This window comes from Zalophus californianus, chromosome 9, assembly GCF_009762305.2.
Source record: "Zalophus californianus isolate mZalCal1 chromosome 9, mZalCal1.pri.v2, whole genome shotgun sequence".
NCBI lineage: Eukaryota > Metazoa > Chordata > Mammalia > Carnivora > Otariidae > Zalophus > Zalophus californianus.
Window position 1 is genome coordinate 40,335,022 of NC_045603.1, and position 15,146 is coordinate 40,350,167.

Below are 15,146 nucleotides of genomic sequence, written 5' to 3' on the forward strand. Positions count from 1 at the left end.
TTTCACTCTTTCCCCCTGGTTCTGTCATCCTGAAAATAATTCTGCCTGTCCTTGTAAAAGGAAACCACCTGGACTGATTTATACAGGAACCTATTATAAACATTTCTGTTTCTCTGATACTTGATTAGATTTGTCATGTGAGATACTGTATGTGACAATATTTTGGCATCATTCTATGAAATAATTGCAAATGCCGAAGATATTTTATTTGGACTGTCATTTCCCATTTAAGCCTCTTGAAATGTGTTTATATAAGAAAATAGAGGAAGCAAATACAGTTATTACACAGAAATTACAACAGAGAATTGAGGAGTGGATTATAAGTCACAAGGTTGGCAATCTGTCATAAAGTAGAGGTGACTCTTCAATAGTAAATTAGGACATAAAGAAAAGCTGGGATTGTTAAAAATTTTCACAAAATAAAACACTACTAATGTTTCAAATGTTATGAGACACCTTCTAAGGTAATCTAATTATAAGGAAATAAATACGCATTAAGATGGTTCAGTTTTATGGGTGGCTCCTATGAATATATTAGTAAGTTTATAACAAGGCAGACTATGATAGATGATGTAATAGAAGAACACAATATCTGAAATGACATTGGAGGAGAGGAACTGATTGAGAAATACACATACAAAAATGTGCTATAGAAGCACAGTGGAACCTGGACACAAGAAGTGAAGGGAAGGGTATTCTGGGTGGCTCAGTCGGTTAAGCCTCGGCCTCTTGGTTTCAGCTCAGGTCCTGATCTCTGGGTTGTGAGATAGAACCCCTCCTCAGGCTCTGAGCTCAGCAGGGAATCTGCTTGAAGATTCTCTTCCTCTGTCCCTCCCTCCACGTGCCTGCATGCCTGCCGGCTCTCTCTCTCTCAAATAAATAAATCTTAAACAAACAAACAAAAAAAGGAGTGAAGGGAAGGGCCTTCCCCACAGAGAGGACCAGATAAAGAAAGGCAGAATGGCAAAGGAAGCAAAGACACAGTTGGAAAATTTGTAATTAAGGTAGCAAGCCTGAAATTAGGACACATTAGACTGGAAAGGTAAATTATATCTTTTAGTCATAAGCACTGAATGGCAAGCAAATTATAAAAATTACTTTTTGCTGCTAACGAAACCAATGCATTTTTTTGTGAAAATGAAACAAAGTAAATCAGAAGTGTAGAAACTAAGAAGTAAAAGTTTCCCCACAACTTGCAACCCCTACTCACTTTTGAATACTTTGATATGAATAATTCTAGAATTTTGTTCTATGCCTACACACTTCACCACATGACACCACATTACACACCTTCACATACATACACACATGATAGGATTTTTAACCATATATGGCTCAAATTTCACATATCATTCTCTGCTTCTCAACTTTTTACATAACGATATTTTAATAGCACTGCTATAAACATTTTACCTATATTTATCGCACTACTTTTGATGTTATGTTGTACATAATATCAATCCTCCTATTGAAAGATATTTAATTTGTTTAAATATGTTTCTAATGCATCTAAAGTTGTAAGAGACATCCTTAAAATGTATCTTTGTACATTTACACCCCAGTATCTTTATAGAACCAAAACCTAAAAGTGGCACTGCGAATTTTTTTTAAAAGGATCCTAGGCACAAACATTCCAAAATACAACTGAGAAGTCAAAGAAAGTACTTCTTCAGTTTAGAAAATATAAAGTGGCATCTTAATGCAATGTGGTGGTGATTAAATTTCCTAAAAGACTATAAATAATTGGAAGCATCCAACTACATTAGAAAAATATATGCGATAACAGTATTATACCTCCTTTCCGTATGTTCATGATCCTCTTTATATCAAAGATATTAGTGTGAGAAAAGGTACTTGCATAACTGCTAAATTAGAAAACAGAAACATGATTCCTAGATACTCTTATTTGGGGATCATTTTCCTCAAAATTTTATTCTACTTGCATTTTCTATTTTGCACTACAAAAATATATTTTTACAAGGATTTATACTGTTCAGAATCTAAAACATTGAGGACTTTCTGGTCATATATACATCATTCAAATGATAGCATTAATTGTTTGGCCTTCTACTAGAAATTTTAGGTTGAGTCAGACTTGATTTGTGCCCTTTTCCCCTTAGGCAGTAAGTTATAAGGACCAGTTAACCGATTTTAAAGCACCCCACAAAGATGAAGAACATGAGTTCTGGAGTCAGTACACCTGGCTTTGAGGCCCACCCCCCGGAAGACATTGGACAAGTTTCTTATCTTTTCTAAACTTTAATTTACCCATCTGAAAAATAAGCATGATAATACTACTTACATTGTAGGATCATGTTAGGACAAAATAAGACAGCACTTGTCAGGTGCCCCTCACAGAGTTAGCCCTGAAGAAATGTCTGCTCTTATTATCATCATTATGGCATCAGTTTTATTTGCTATGGAGGCTTTCCAACAAATATTTATTAAGGTTATTGTTTTGTAGAGGTTAAAAACTTTGAGAGGATTGGCAGAAGATTGAAAAAAATTGGACTCCTTGCTTTTTTTTAAAAAAAGATTTTGCTTATTATTAGAGAGGGCACAAGCGGGGGAGATGGAGAAGCAGACTCCCCACTGAGCAGGGAACCTCACCTGGGGCTCGATCCCAGGACCTTGGGATCATGACCCAAGCGGAAGGCAGACACTTAACCGAATGATCTACCTAGGCACCCTGGACTTCTTGCTTCTGACACTGCTCGTGTCTCTGACTCCTCCTGCCTTCTTTCTGATTCACTGCGGCCACTGATCTGTCTGCCATCCATACTCAGAGCCATGAATCTAATCCTAAGGTTGCCATGTTCTCATTCCTGTCTGCAACGCCTCCCTTGTGACTTCACCTCCATCAGGCTCTACGTTGCAAATATTTTGTTTTACGAAGGCATTAAATTATGCAAAAAAAAAAATACTTATTCAAAGACACACAGAATGGAATGTATTAGAAATGAAAATAAGAATACTTTCATTCTCCTAATGCATGTCAACAGTGTCTTAGCCTCTATCCAAATTGCTCCTGGAACTTAGGTGAGAAAACAGATGGGAAGCCAGCTGGTTGGCTTCAAGACTGACTGGAAAAGCCTCTGATTTAGCTCATAAAATGTTTTTTACTTGGTCCAGGATTTCTTCCAGAGGAATCCCAAGCTTAAGTGCTTTGACTTGTCTCGCATCTTTAATAGGTGAAACTGCTCAGACTATAATCTCTGACTTTAGTTGTAACCAGCAAAATCAATTCAGACTGTATAAATAAACCAAAAATAAATCTCCATTTAAAAAAGTCCTTTTACTTACTCTTTCTTAATATGTGTAAAAGATAGTTGAGGCCCTTCAAACAAATCAGTACCTTTCAAAATGATGTTATAATCTAGATGAAACATGAAACAATTACAAAGTAACTTATAAATATATTTTAATATTATATTTAAACTTATTTTTGTCTTTTAAAACTTTATATATATATATAAATTGGAGAAAAAAGTGAAAACATGAGGTATATCTTTAAAGAGATAATCTTCAAGCAAAGGACACACGGTATATGAATATATGCAAAACTCATCAGTAAACTTACTGTACTGCTCTGATAAGAGAGGATACAAACAACCTTGTCAACTGTCACATTAGAATCTATTCAAATAAATATAACAGAATGGTAAAATCATGTCCAGATTTTGGATCTGAACTCCAAAGTTGCCTTTGGTTCATTGTCATACACATGCACACACAAAAATCACAATATTTAACCTCTTAGCCTCACTTGAATGAACTACAAAATGAGTGGTAATGATTTCTGTAGGATTATGCTACAAAGTAACAACTACAGGTTTTTAGTGAACAAATTGATATAATTGGGCACAATATCAAATTAATCATAAATTAATATTTAGTCATCATGGCCTGGCTAAAGCTTTAAATATAATTTATCTCTAAATATCTGAAGTCAGTTTTCCTCACCTGTTTTAACTCCAATATTATAAATGTAAATGTCATCTCATGTGGTAATTATATTTTTGGAAATTCTGAAAAATTAATGAGATTACACTTACCAAAGGATACTTAGAGGTTCAGGTAAAATCATATATACATTAATTATTTTACTGTAATTAAATATGATAAAAATCAAAGGTACCATGGCATAATTTATATTTCATATTAATCAGCATGAATTTTAGGGCCTATTATGCAATAGTATGCATTCTTTGAGGAACATTTTATATTGTTGGAATTTCTGCCCTGTCACTTAATATCCATGTAGAAATTGACTGAACATGTATTTTCTCTCAGTGCCAGAGCTTTTGTCATATGTAAAATGGCAATAAGAGTATTACCTACTAATGGGATTATTGTGAGGATTGAATGAATTTATACTTTTGGAACACAGCTTTTCACTTAATAAGTATTTGTCAAATGTTGAACATTATTATTCACTATTTTAATATAAACTACATTCATATTATAATGAGTTTATTAATATTATGAACTATTATAATTTTCAAATCCTTAAATCTTAGCTATCTGCCCAAATGTAGTTAACCTAAGGAAAACTGTTGCAAGATGTGACGATCTCTCAGCTTAGTCATTTGCTCTTATAATATTTCTCTTAGAATGCTTATTTCTCATTATAAAGTAATGGGTTCAAATAGAAAGCAATATAACTGACTATACTGCTTCTGTCCAGTGAAATTGTCACAGTAAAACAACATCAGAAGAACATCTACTTTGATTCTCCACAAAGTCCTAAACTTTTATGGTATTCTTTTTTTTTTTTTTTACTATTGACAATGTAACACGTAGCCTTTGTATATCACAGCAAACTGCCCCTAAACTTTTAAACCAATATTTAATTTGGTATTTGATGAGTATAAGTAAACTAACAGTTATATAAAAATAATTATGACTATTTTTGTTATTGTATGCACTACTCTTAAAACATGAGGTGTATCTTTATATTATATTATAATTGTTTCAAAGAAATACAGTATTTTTAATGAGTGTTAAATGATCAAAGAAATGTAAAGAAGTAGTAGGGCAAAAGCAGACTTCATTTAAGTCAATAATCTATTTTAATAGAAAGATACAAATCTATAACCTGGTTAGAAAATATTATAAATGTTGTCCAATGCTTTTTAAATATTAGCTGAGCTAGTTTTAACCCTGCACTTATTTATACAATGAGTTTTTTTCCCAACATTCAAGCAGTAGCTATATATTCCTATAAAGCTGATATGTTCAAATTATTGGCTTTGAGAAGTCATATAGGATGTTTTAACCCATAAAGGACAGAAATTGTGTTGAAAACCAAGGAATTCAATGGCAACAACTAGGCTTCTACATCTTAGAATGCAGTATACATAAAATTAACAAATAAATGGTAGATTAGGGAAGTGTGACTGTGACATAAGTATTTTCCCACAAAGATGAAAACTATTACTGGGAGGAGAATTGAAGGAAGGCAAGGTCCTGAGAGTTGACCTAACAGGCCAACTGTCTGGGCTAAGTTTCATAGTATCATTTGGGCCTGAGAACAGACTTGCAAAGTACAAGGTCTACCAAAACAATATAGAAGAGCATCCATTTTCTTTCTAATCCCCTGAGAACCATGTGGAATTATCAAAGAGGAAGCCAGTTATCCTAGAGATCAATTGAAATAGGACAGGAAGGATGCATAGATCTGATACAGGAAAGTACAAAGGGGGGCAAAAAAAAAGATGTGAGGACAGGTTATAATGCAGTTCTGACAAGTATTGTGAGTTTCAGCACTCACCAGACAGGTGCTGGTGGGCACTAGTAACCATGCAACATGTCCCACCCTGGCACCATGATAATTAGTAACCATGCTTACCAACCTTCCCAGAACCAATCATTCCAGGGAGAAAAGATGCACAAGGGAAGGTGAAGAATCTGGAACTGAGTGAGCATTTTCCTCAAAGACTGAACTTCAAATCAGAAGTGACTGAATTATTTTGCACTGGGAGCAATAAATTTTCTGCTACTGCACATAATGAGAGGTTTGGGAGGTAAACTTACATATGTATTATTTTTAAAAGCTGTAATTTTGTACATCTCAATTTGAGGACTCAAAAAAAAAAAACCCAATGAATCGTGGCTCACTACATCAAAAACTAATGATGTATGTGACTAACATAACATAATAAAATTTTAAAAAATCATGAATGTATGCAACACTGGATAAAGGAGGTTGGAAAATTACGACATGGAATATAGATATGAGACATGCTGTTTTTAGTTAGTTTAAAAAGTCAATCAAAGACTGAATCTTTAGTTGCTGTTACGGAACTGATATGAACAAGAAATCCATGGAGTCTAATCTCATGACCCTTACAAACCTTCTAGACATCTCAATACTGAAGACCATGTGGTATTATTATGAAGTGAACCCATTCAAAGCCTTTGGTCACATTGATATTGTCACAAAATATGTAATAGATTCACCAAGTAAATGGTTGAACTCAGCTGGTTTATTTCATTTTTACATTAAGGAAAATGCTGGCCCATTATGGAGTTTCTCAATCTTATGTATAATTGCACCAAAAGGAATAAAATATCTAAGAATAAATCTAACCAAGGAGGTGAGAGACTTACACTCTGAAAACCCTAAGACATTGATAAAATAAATTGAAGAAGACACAAACAAATGGAAAGATATACCATGCTTGTGAACTGGAAGAATTTGTATTGTTAAAATGTCTCTACTACCTAAAGCAATCTACAGATTCAGTGTAATCTGTATCAAAATACCAACAGTATTTTTCACACAACTAAATTATATAATCTCAAAATTTCTATAGGACCACAAAATATCCTAAATAGTCAAAGAAATCTTAAGAAAGAAGAACAAAGCTGGAGGTATCACAATTCCAGATTTCAAGATATGCTACAAAACTACAGTCATCAAAACAATATGGTACCAGGACAAAATAAGACACATAGATCAAGGGAACAGGATACAAGGCCCAGAAATATACCCATGTTTATATGGTCAGTTAACCTATGACAAAGGAGGCAAGAATATACAATGGGGAGAAGACAGTCTCTTCAATAAATGGTGCTGGGAAAATTGGAGAGCTACATACAAAACAGTGAAACTGGACCACCTTCTCATATCATATACAAAAATAAACTCAAAATGGATTAAAGACCTAACTGTGAGGCCTGAAACCATAAAACTCCTGGAAGAAAGTATTGGCAGTAATCTCATGCCATTGGCCTTAACAACATATTTATGTATATGTCTCTTCAGGCAAAGGGAGCAAAAGCAAAAATAAGCAATTGGGATTACACTAAAATAAAAAGCTTCTGCTCAGTGAAGGAAGTCAACAAAATAAAAAGTCAACCTAATGAATAGGAAAAGATATTTGCAAATTAATATCTGAGAAGGGGTTAATATCCCAAATATATAAAGAACTTGTACAACTCAATAAAAGAAAAACTGACTAAAAATTGGGCAGAAGACCTGAATAGACATTTTTTCAAAGAAAACATACAGATGGCCAACAGACACATGAAAATATGCTCAACGTCAGGGAAATGCAAATCAAAAGCACAATGAGATATCACCTCACACCAGTCAAAATGGCTAATACCAAAACCACAAGAAATAACAAGTGTTGGCAAAGATGTGGAGAAAAGGGAACTCTCATTTACTGTTGGTGGGGATGTAAATTGGTGCAATCACTGTGGAAAATAGTATGGAGGTTTCTTAAAAAATTAGAACTAGAAATACCATATGATCCAGTAATTCCACTACTGGCTTATTACTCAAAGAAAATGAAAACACGAATTTGAAAAGTTATATGTACCCCTAAGTTTATTGTAGCATTATTTACAATAGCCAAAACATGGAAGCAACCCACATTTCTATTGATGGATGGATGGGTAAAGAAGATGTGGAATATTACTCAGCCATAAAAGGAGTATGAGATCTTGCCATTTGAGAAAACATGGATGGACCTAGAGGGTATTATGCTAAGTGAAATAAGTCAGAGAAAGACAAATATCATATGATTTCACCTATATGTGTAATTTTCAAAAACAAAACAAACAGAAACAAACCCACAAATACAAAGAATAAACTGGCAGTTGTAAGAGGGGATAAGGGTGGGTAGTGGGTGAAGTAGGTGAAGGGGATTAAGAGGTACAAACTTCCAATTATAAAATAAATAAGTCACAGAGATGCAATGTGCAGCATAAGTAATATAGTCAATAATATTGTAATAATGTTGTATGGTACCTATACTCAGATTGGTGAACACCGAGTAATGTATAGATGTGTCCAATCACTATATTATACTAATATATATATAACTAATATAACACTGCATGTCAACTATACTTCAATGATAAAAACTGTTTTAAAAAATCAAGATGTTTTTCTTTTAGTTTAAATAAATTAAATAAAATGTATAAAACAACTTCTTGGAGGGTTCATTAAATTTATTTGAACCTTGATTACGGCAACAAAAAAATATTGGAAAAGCGTTTATTTTTCCATCTAAATCTTTTGGTGACTCTGAAAGAAATAAAACTTTAAATTTGTGTTAGAAAAAGAATTTTCAAGTTTAAAGTTTGGTTTAAAAGTGAGTATTAATGAGTCAATAACTCCAGAAAGTTAGTGAGTGGTTTATGAAGGCAGACAAGTTCTAAAGTAAACATAAAATTGATTCTGATAATTTCCCTTAACTTTTTCTTTATTTCTCACATCAAATCTCTGACCCAGTTCTGTTAATTCTATATCCTTAATGCCTCTTGACCCTTCTGCTCCATTACTGCTATAATCACCCTGGTTCAGCTTTTCATCATCTCTCACCCAAATTGCTTTGCCAGTCCTAAAAACTGAGTGCAGGCAGGCTAAGCATTAAACTATTCTATACAGTACAGTTAGTGATTGCTCTAAAATGCAAATCTGATCAAGTAATTTACCTTCCTACCTAAAAATCACCTAAGAGCTCCCACTTACTTTCAGAAAAGAAATTTCCTTATGAAGCCAATTTATTCTTTTTAAAAGTGAATTGGTTTAAAGAAAAGTGGCCAAAGGGGCGGGGGGGGGGGGGCGGGAAGGGAAAAGGAAGGTGCAGCTGTGAAGGCTCTAGAAGAATGAAGACTGAGGAAAGCCACACAAAAGGATGGGCTTTGACAAGCAGAAAGAAGGGGAAAACATATTCCAACAGCAGATACAGGGATAATGGAACCTACAGAGGGTCAGCATGCTGAATTCACTGAATATTGAATAATTCCATTTGGTCAGAGCATGGGGAAGAGGCACACGGAAAGACTAGAGGTAAGAGACTAGGAATCAGTGTGTGGGGGAGGGGGTCATGTACAAAGTTAAGACCGCTGAATCAGTGCTTTTAGGTGAATGTTAGCTTACTTATATGTAGGGGCTATAAACATGACAGCTATGGCTGTGTTTCTTAACTGTAGTTCTGGTGCAGCTAGGAAGGACAGTTTAGAGCAGAGAAAACCTGCACAAGGGGAGCCTACTTAAGAGGCTAGTGGAAGACTTCTAGATGGTGGAATACTTTTCTGCCCTGTATTTTCCAGAAAATCTTACGGCACGAAGAAAAAAACAAAACTCAATTTCCCATGACCACAATACATGAATATGGAAAACAGATGAAAGAATGATAAATGATTTAGCAAAGAGGAATAAAGAAAGAGTAAACCCACAGGACCCTGCAGAGGGAGATAGCAGAGCAATGTAAATAGATTTTCCCACAGAACTCCAGAGGAGCGCAGGAAGTGCGGGCATCAAACCAAACAGAAGGCGGGGTGAACCAGAGTCAAGAGGTGTCTGACTACTTGCCTCCCCCTCATGCTATCAAGAGCCAGTAAATGTAGACCAGGGAAAAGCCAGGTTTGAGTTACTAGGCAGACAGGAGGGTGGAGGCATGGTAATGACAACAGGAGGTTAAATGAAATTAAGCATCCTGATGTTGAGACTTCAGCAACTGTCTTCCCCTCTACGCTCCTTCTCCTTCAGAAATGCAGGGTTATATATCCCCCACCCTCAATCCAGCCAGAAATGGAATTCTTCCTCTGATAACAGTGATCATCCATAAGACCGACAGACATTCAAGTTCAAGGTAACCAGTCCATCAACGAGCTGGCCAGTGGATAGCCTATAATGAATCCCAGAGGACAATAAGATTTGTGTGTTTGTATGAGCACAGCTTTTTACTGTCTCATACTTGATAAAAACAGAGATAGAGGTTACCAAACATTTGATGAAATCCTTTAAAATAAAATATAGATGCCAGATAAACAGATAAAAAAGAAGTCAGAATAATATAGAGTGGAAGTCAGGAGTAGAAGAAAATTATAATATTGGTGTCTCCTACTTGGACTCCAAAAAAAGCCTGGCTTGTAGCCTTTATGGCCATCTTTATGTCATCCATATAAATGACACACTCAGAGTTGTACAGTTGTGTGTGGTGGCCTTGATAGGCTAATATCATGGAACTTTAAAATGCCTTCATTTTTCGGTTTTAAGAAAATATAAATATTTCTTAATGTTTTTTAGAAAAGGTTTGATTTTAGTTGCAAAGGAGAAAACTTCTTAGTACTGGCCATTGTATTAAAATTCCAGTCCATGTCACAGATCTTAATAATAATATACTCCATGTGAAGGGATTACCAGTCTTAAGTAAACATGAATAAGCTTCATATACAGGCATAAATGTCACTTTCCATTAATATTGCATTTAACTTTCCCAGTTCTTTGAGAGATAACTTCCTATCTGAGAAAAGAATACACCTAAGATGTCTATTGTATTTATTGTGGCCATAAGCCAGATGGAACAAGTAATCAACATCAATATTTTCAACTCTGATATACGCAATCCTACGCATCCCAGTGATACACTTCTTTGATATGTAGCTGTAAAATGCACCCCTTAAGTTTCAGATTTTACTGGAACCAAAATTATATTGATATTTTCATTTACAACTGCATTTACCTGTTTAAATTTAGAGCCACAGATTATTAGCTTGGACTGTAATGAAATCCATTTTCATCCTATCCCCATCATCACTGGGGATAGGAAATTCTTAGATGAACTGATATAGACCCCGAGATAAGCTGATAGGAAAAGAAAGGATAGGGCTTATTGTATGAACTCAAGTACGTTCTGATTTTTTCCACCTGCGGTTTCTTTATAGAGAAAAATAACCAAGGCCCTAATACAAACCGTGGCATCCATTATCAAATCAAACCAGCCAACACTGATTGAGCAGTGCTATGCTAGGTATTGTCGGCAACACGAAAAAGTAAAAGGCACATAGTTGTCCTTGAGGAGGGAAGGGAGGGGGGGAAGGAATAGGTTGGCCAATTTTGAGAATCTACTAGGTCTTGTCTATCATGGTGCCCGCCTAGTCCTTCCCCCATCTTGCCTATTGAGTGGCATTTCGGCTACCGAATTCTTTGTCCAAATCATCACTTCCCATGCTCTTGTGAAGACTCCTCACTGTTCCCTTGAAGCCATACATATCACTCTCTAATCTTTCCTACTCCAAATATAAGGACAATGTTGTCTCCTGAGTCAGTATTTTCTCCCCTAACCTTAGGTATTAATCATCCTGGGCAATTTCGTTATTGGTGTAGACAAACCATCAAACACTATGCCAGAAATTAAATATATAATGAAGAGCCATCTACCCTGTCTTAAATGCACAGTGCCTATTATTAATGATCTTTTCTTCTACAGACAATACAGCATTTTGTAATTTTTTTTATTATTATGTTATGTTAATCATCATACATTACATCATTAGTTCTTTTTTTTTTAATTTTATTTATTTGACAGAGATGGAGAGAGAGAGAGCACAAGTAGGCAGAGAGGCAGGCAGAGGGAGAGGGAGAAGCAGGCTCTCTGCTGAGCAGGGAGCCCGATGCAGGACTCGATCCCAGGACCCTGGGATCATGACCTGAGCTGAAGGCAGCCGCTTAACGACTGAGCCACCCAGGCGCCCCTACATCATTAGTTTTTGATGTAGTGTTCCGTGATTCATTGTTTGAGTATAACACCCAGTGCTCCATGCAGAACATGCCCTCCTTAATACTCTAATTTTTTTTAAAAAGGAGTTGGATATTATGATTACATAGCACGATTCTGGTATGTGTGTATGTGTGTGTGTGTGTGTGTGTGTGTGTGTGTGTGTGTGTGTGTGTGTGTGTGTGTGTGTGTGTTGGCTCCACACCCAACATAGGGCTTGAACTCATGATTCTAAGAATAAGAGTTGCATGCTCTACAGACTAAGGCCACCAGGCACCCAATTCTGGTATTAATTTAAATTTTATTTCACTTAATTTCAATTGCATTTCCACTGCTACCAGCAGTAGAACAAAACCTTCTTTCTCCAAGATAGTGTCTATTAGTAATAGTGTTGAGAGTAAAGCACTGTTTTAAACATGTAAAATGACTTAACTCACTCAATCCTCAGAGCTCCCTCCCTAAGAGGATACTATCATTCCATCTGAGAGATGAGGATCTTGAAACAGAGAAGTGAAGTATTTTCCCCACGTCACAACAGTAAATGCTACACAGAATCCAGATTTTCTGGCTCAAAACCCACACTCTCAGCCAAAACAAAAGGTAATATTTCATTTACGAGCCTTCCCTTCCAGCCTCCTACAGTTATTTCCATTGTCTCTGACATCCATCTCAAAATATGGTAAAAAAACCTCCTTTATTTGACTGCTACAATCTCTGGCATTTATAGAATGCTCTATGGGGAATGCATCCTAACAGCTTGCAAAATTCTAATAATGCAGGTGACAACAGGAGATAAAATCTGCATATTAAACTGTACCAAAGAGTATTTTGAGAAAACAGTTAAGAGAACTTTTAGTGCTCACACTTTCCTAGGGGAAAAAAGGCAAGCTACTTGAGATTCTTTTATTTTCTTTTTATCTCAGTCTGTAATTGATGTAAATTGATAATGCAAATGAATTCAAGATAAATACTAGCAACCACCTTTCAAAGACCAAATCACATGGCAGAAAATACGTAAGAAAAGAATGTTGATGAAACATAAAGAGAGAATAAACATGTCTACGTCTTAGCATTTCAGTTTCCAGGCTTCTGAATTGGGTATGTCCAATCACATACCAATAATTGGCAGTGAGGAACTGGCTGAGAGAAATGCTTAGTGTAAACCAATGATTCTCAAAGTATGGTCCTGGATCAACACCATCAGTGTCATCTAGGAACTGGTTAGAAATGCAAATTCTCGGTCCTCACCCCAGATCTACTGACTCAGAAAATCTGGAAGTGGGGTCAGTAATTTGAGTTTTAACATGCCCCTCAGGTGATTCTGATGTGTGCTAATATTTAAGAACCCCTGGCACAGATGAATGCTGTTCACAGATAGAACAGCTTTTATATCTAAGACTTTAAACTGTATTTTAATGTAAAAAGGATGCTATTTCATTGTAAGGGAGAGGTAGCAAAAGACTTATGGCTTATATAGTATTTCCCCTTACCTCCTAAATGTTTCTTGCCACCAAGAAAAACACACCGAGCCCATAAAATACTGATTGAAAATGCCCTTTGCAAACCATTCATTCCCGTGTTTTAAATCCTTTAATGGTGAGTGATAAAGGTAAGCATCTATTTCAAAGGTTTTTTTTCCAAGTAAAAAAATCATTTCTTTGTTTAGAAAGAGGTGAAGAAGGAGTGGTTTGCATTTACTTGGGCTGAAAACATAGAACTTGGAAGCTGAGAGAGAACATACTTCCTGCTGTGCTAAAAAGCCACAGTGGAAAGTAATGGAAATACAAATGCATCACCCTAGGGGTTATAATACATCCAGCCAGACATCGGGAGGCAGCAGAAGTAACATTTCTGGGGGAAAAAAAGGACACTTTTCAAAATATTTGTTTTCTTGACATCTTTCTTTCCTTTTTGTAACATAACTCTAATCAAACCAACACTATTTAGAAGATTTTGTTGAGCCTTACTAGAACATATTCTATTTTCATAAATATTTCAAATGCTGGAAACGATCACAAATGATGATAAAATACACACACATATGTGACACATGGTGAGATCTGTCATCTAGTTTGCTGTTTTCTAAAGACGCTGCGATGGAAAAATAAATAAAAAATAAGTAAATAGAAAAAAAGGATGACTCATGGATCCATGTTATATTCCAACCAGACACAATCATTTATCAGCTTCCTGCAGGTGGTTTCTCTTCCTGCAGGGACATGCTATAGCTCCACATCACCACGGGTAGGGGCTCGAGCCACATAACTCAAGCCCATCAGTCAACATTGGTTGCCACAGTGCCGCTTTGTCACACTGCAAAGGAAAACTGCTGACATAATGAAACAACCACATAAGTCAGGCTCCCGACCACTAAGAGGGTATCAAGACTTTAGAAGTCACCACATTAACAGTCACCTTAAAAACCACCCTATTTCATCCTGAAATTCTTTCATTTTAAATGAACCCCAATTGTGAGATTGCTAAGGATTCCATTTGAATCCTTTACAAATTAAATAAAATGGAGAAAAAAAGTGGAAAAAAGAAACCAAAAACGCAGGTAGCTCACTATATGATTTTATATTATGTTGTATGCAAATACAAGCAAAGAAAAACCAAAGATTCTAAGTAGGCCAATATTTTAAGTTCAACCCCATAAACCAAATTTTACAGTCTGTTTCCTTATAAAACCTAATCCTATGATTGAAGTTGTTCCTCAACAGGCATGTGAAACGTTGTGTGAAACATTCGCCCAATATGGATGACTCCAGAAGTTAAACTTCTCACTAAGCAGGAAGGCTGATCTATGTTGATGTTCTTCAGCTCCTAACCCTTCCAAGAAGAAAGAAAAAGTTAAATTGTGAAGGATATCAGAGTGAAAGGATGGAGCCTGGAGTCAGAAATTCTAGACTCCTTTCCCAGTCCCACCACTTACTAGAGGATCCTGAGTTTCCTCCCTTTTGATGCAAGGATCACATCCTGACCTACCCTGCTCTCTCCTAGGATTATTGTGAGGATTAACTGTATTAGAAAACATTTGCAAAAGCAAAATGTGTTACACATTATAAGGCATCATTATTATAATCAATAACATGTTATCCACAAATTACATTTGAAACTGTATTCCCC

General features: G+C 35.7%; 1 protein-coding gene across 3 annotated transcripts in view; it reads right to left on the bottom strand.

Moving 5' to 3' along the window:
* Window positions 1-15,146, bottom strand: part of NAV3 (neuron navigator 3) — a 351,526-nt gene that overhangs the window by 244,229 nt on the left and 92,151 nt on the right. The window lies entirely within an intron of this gene.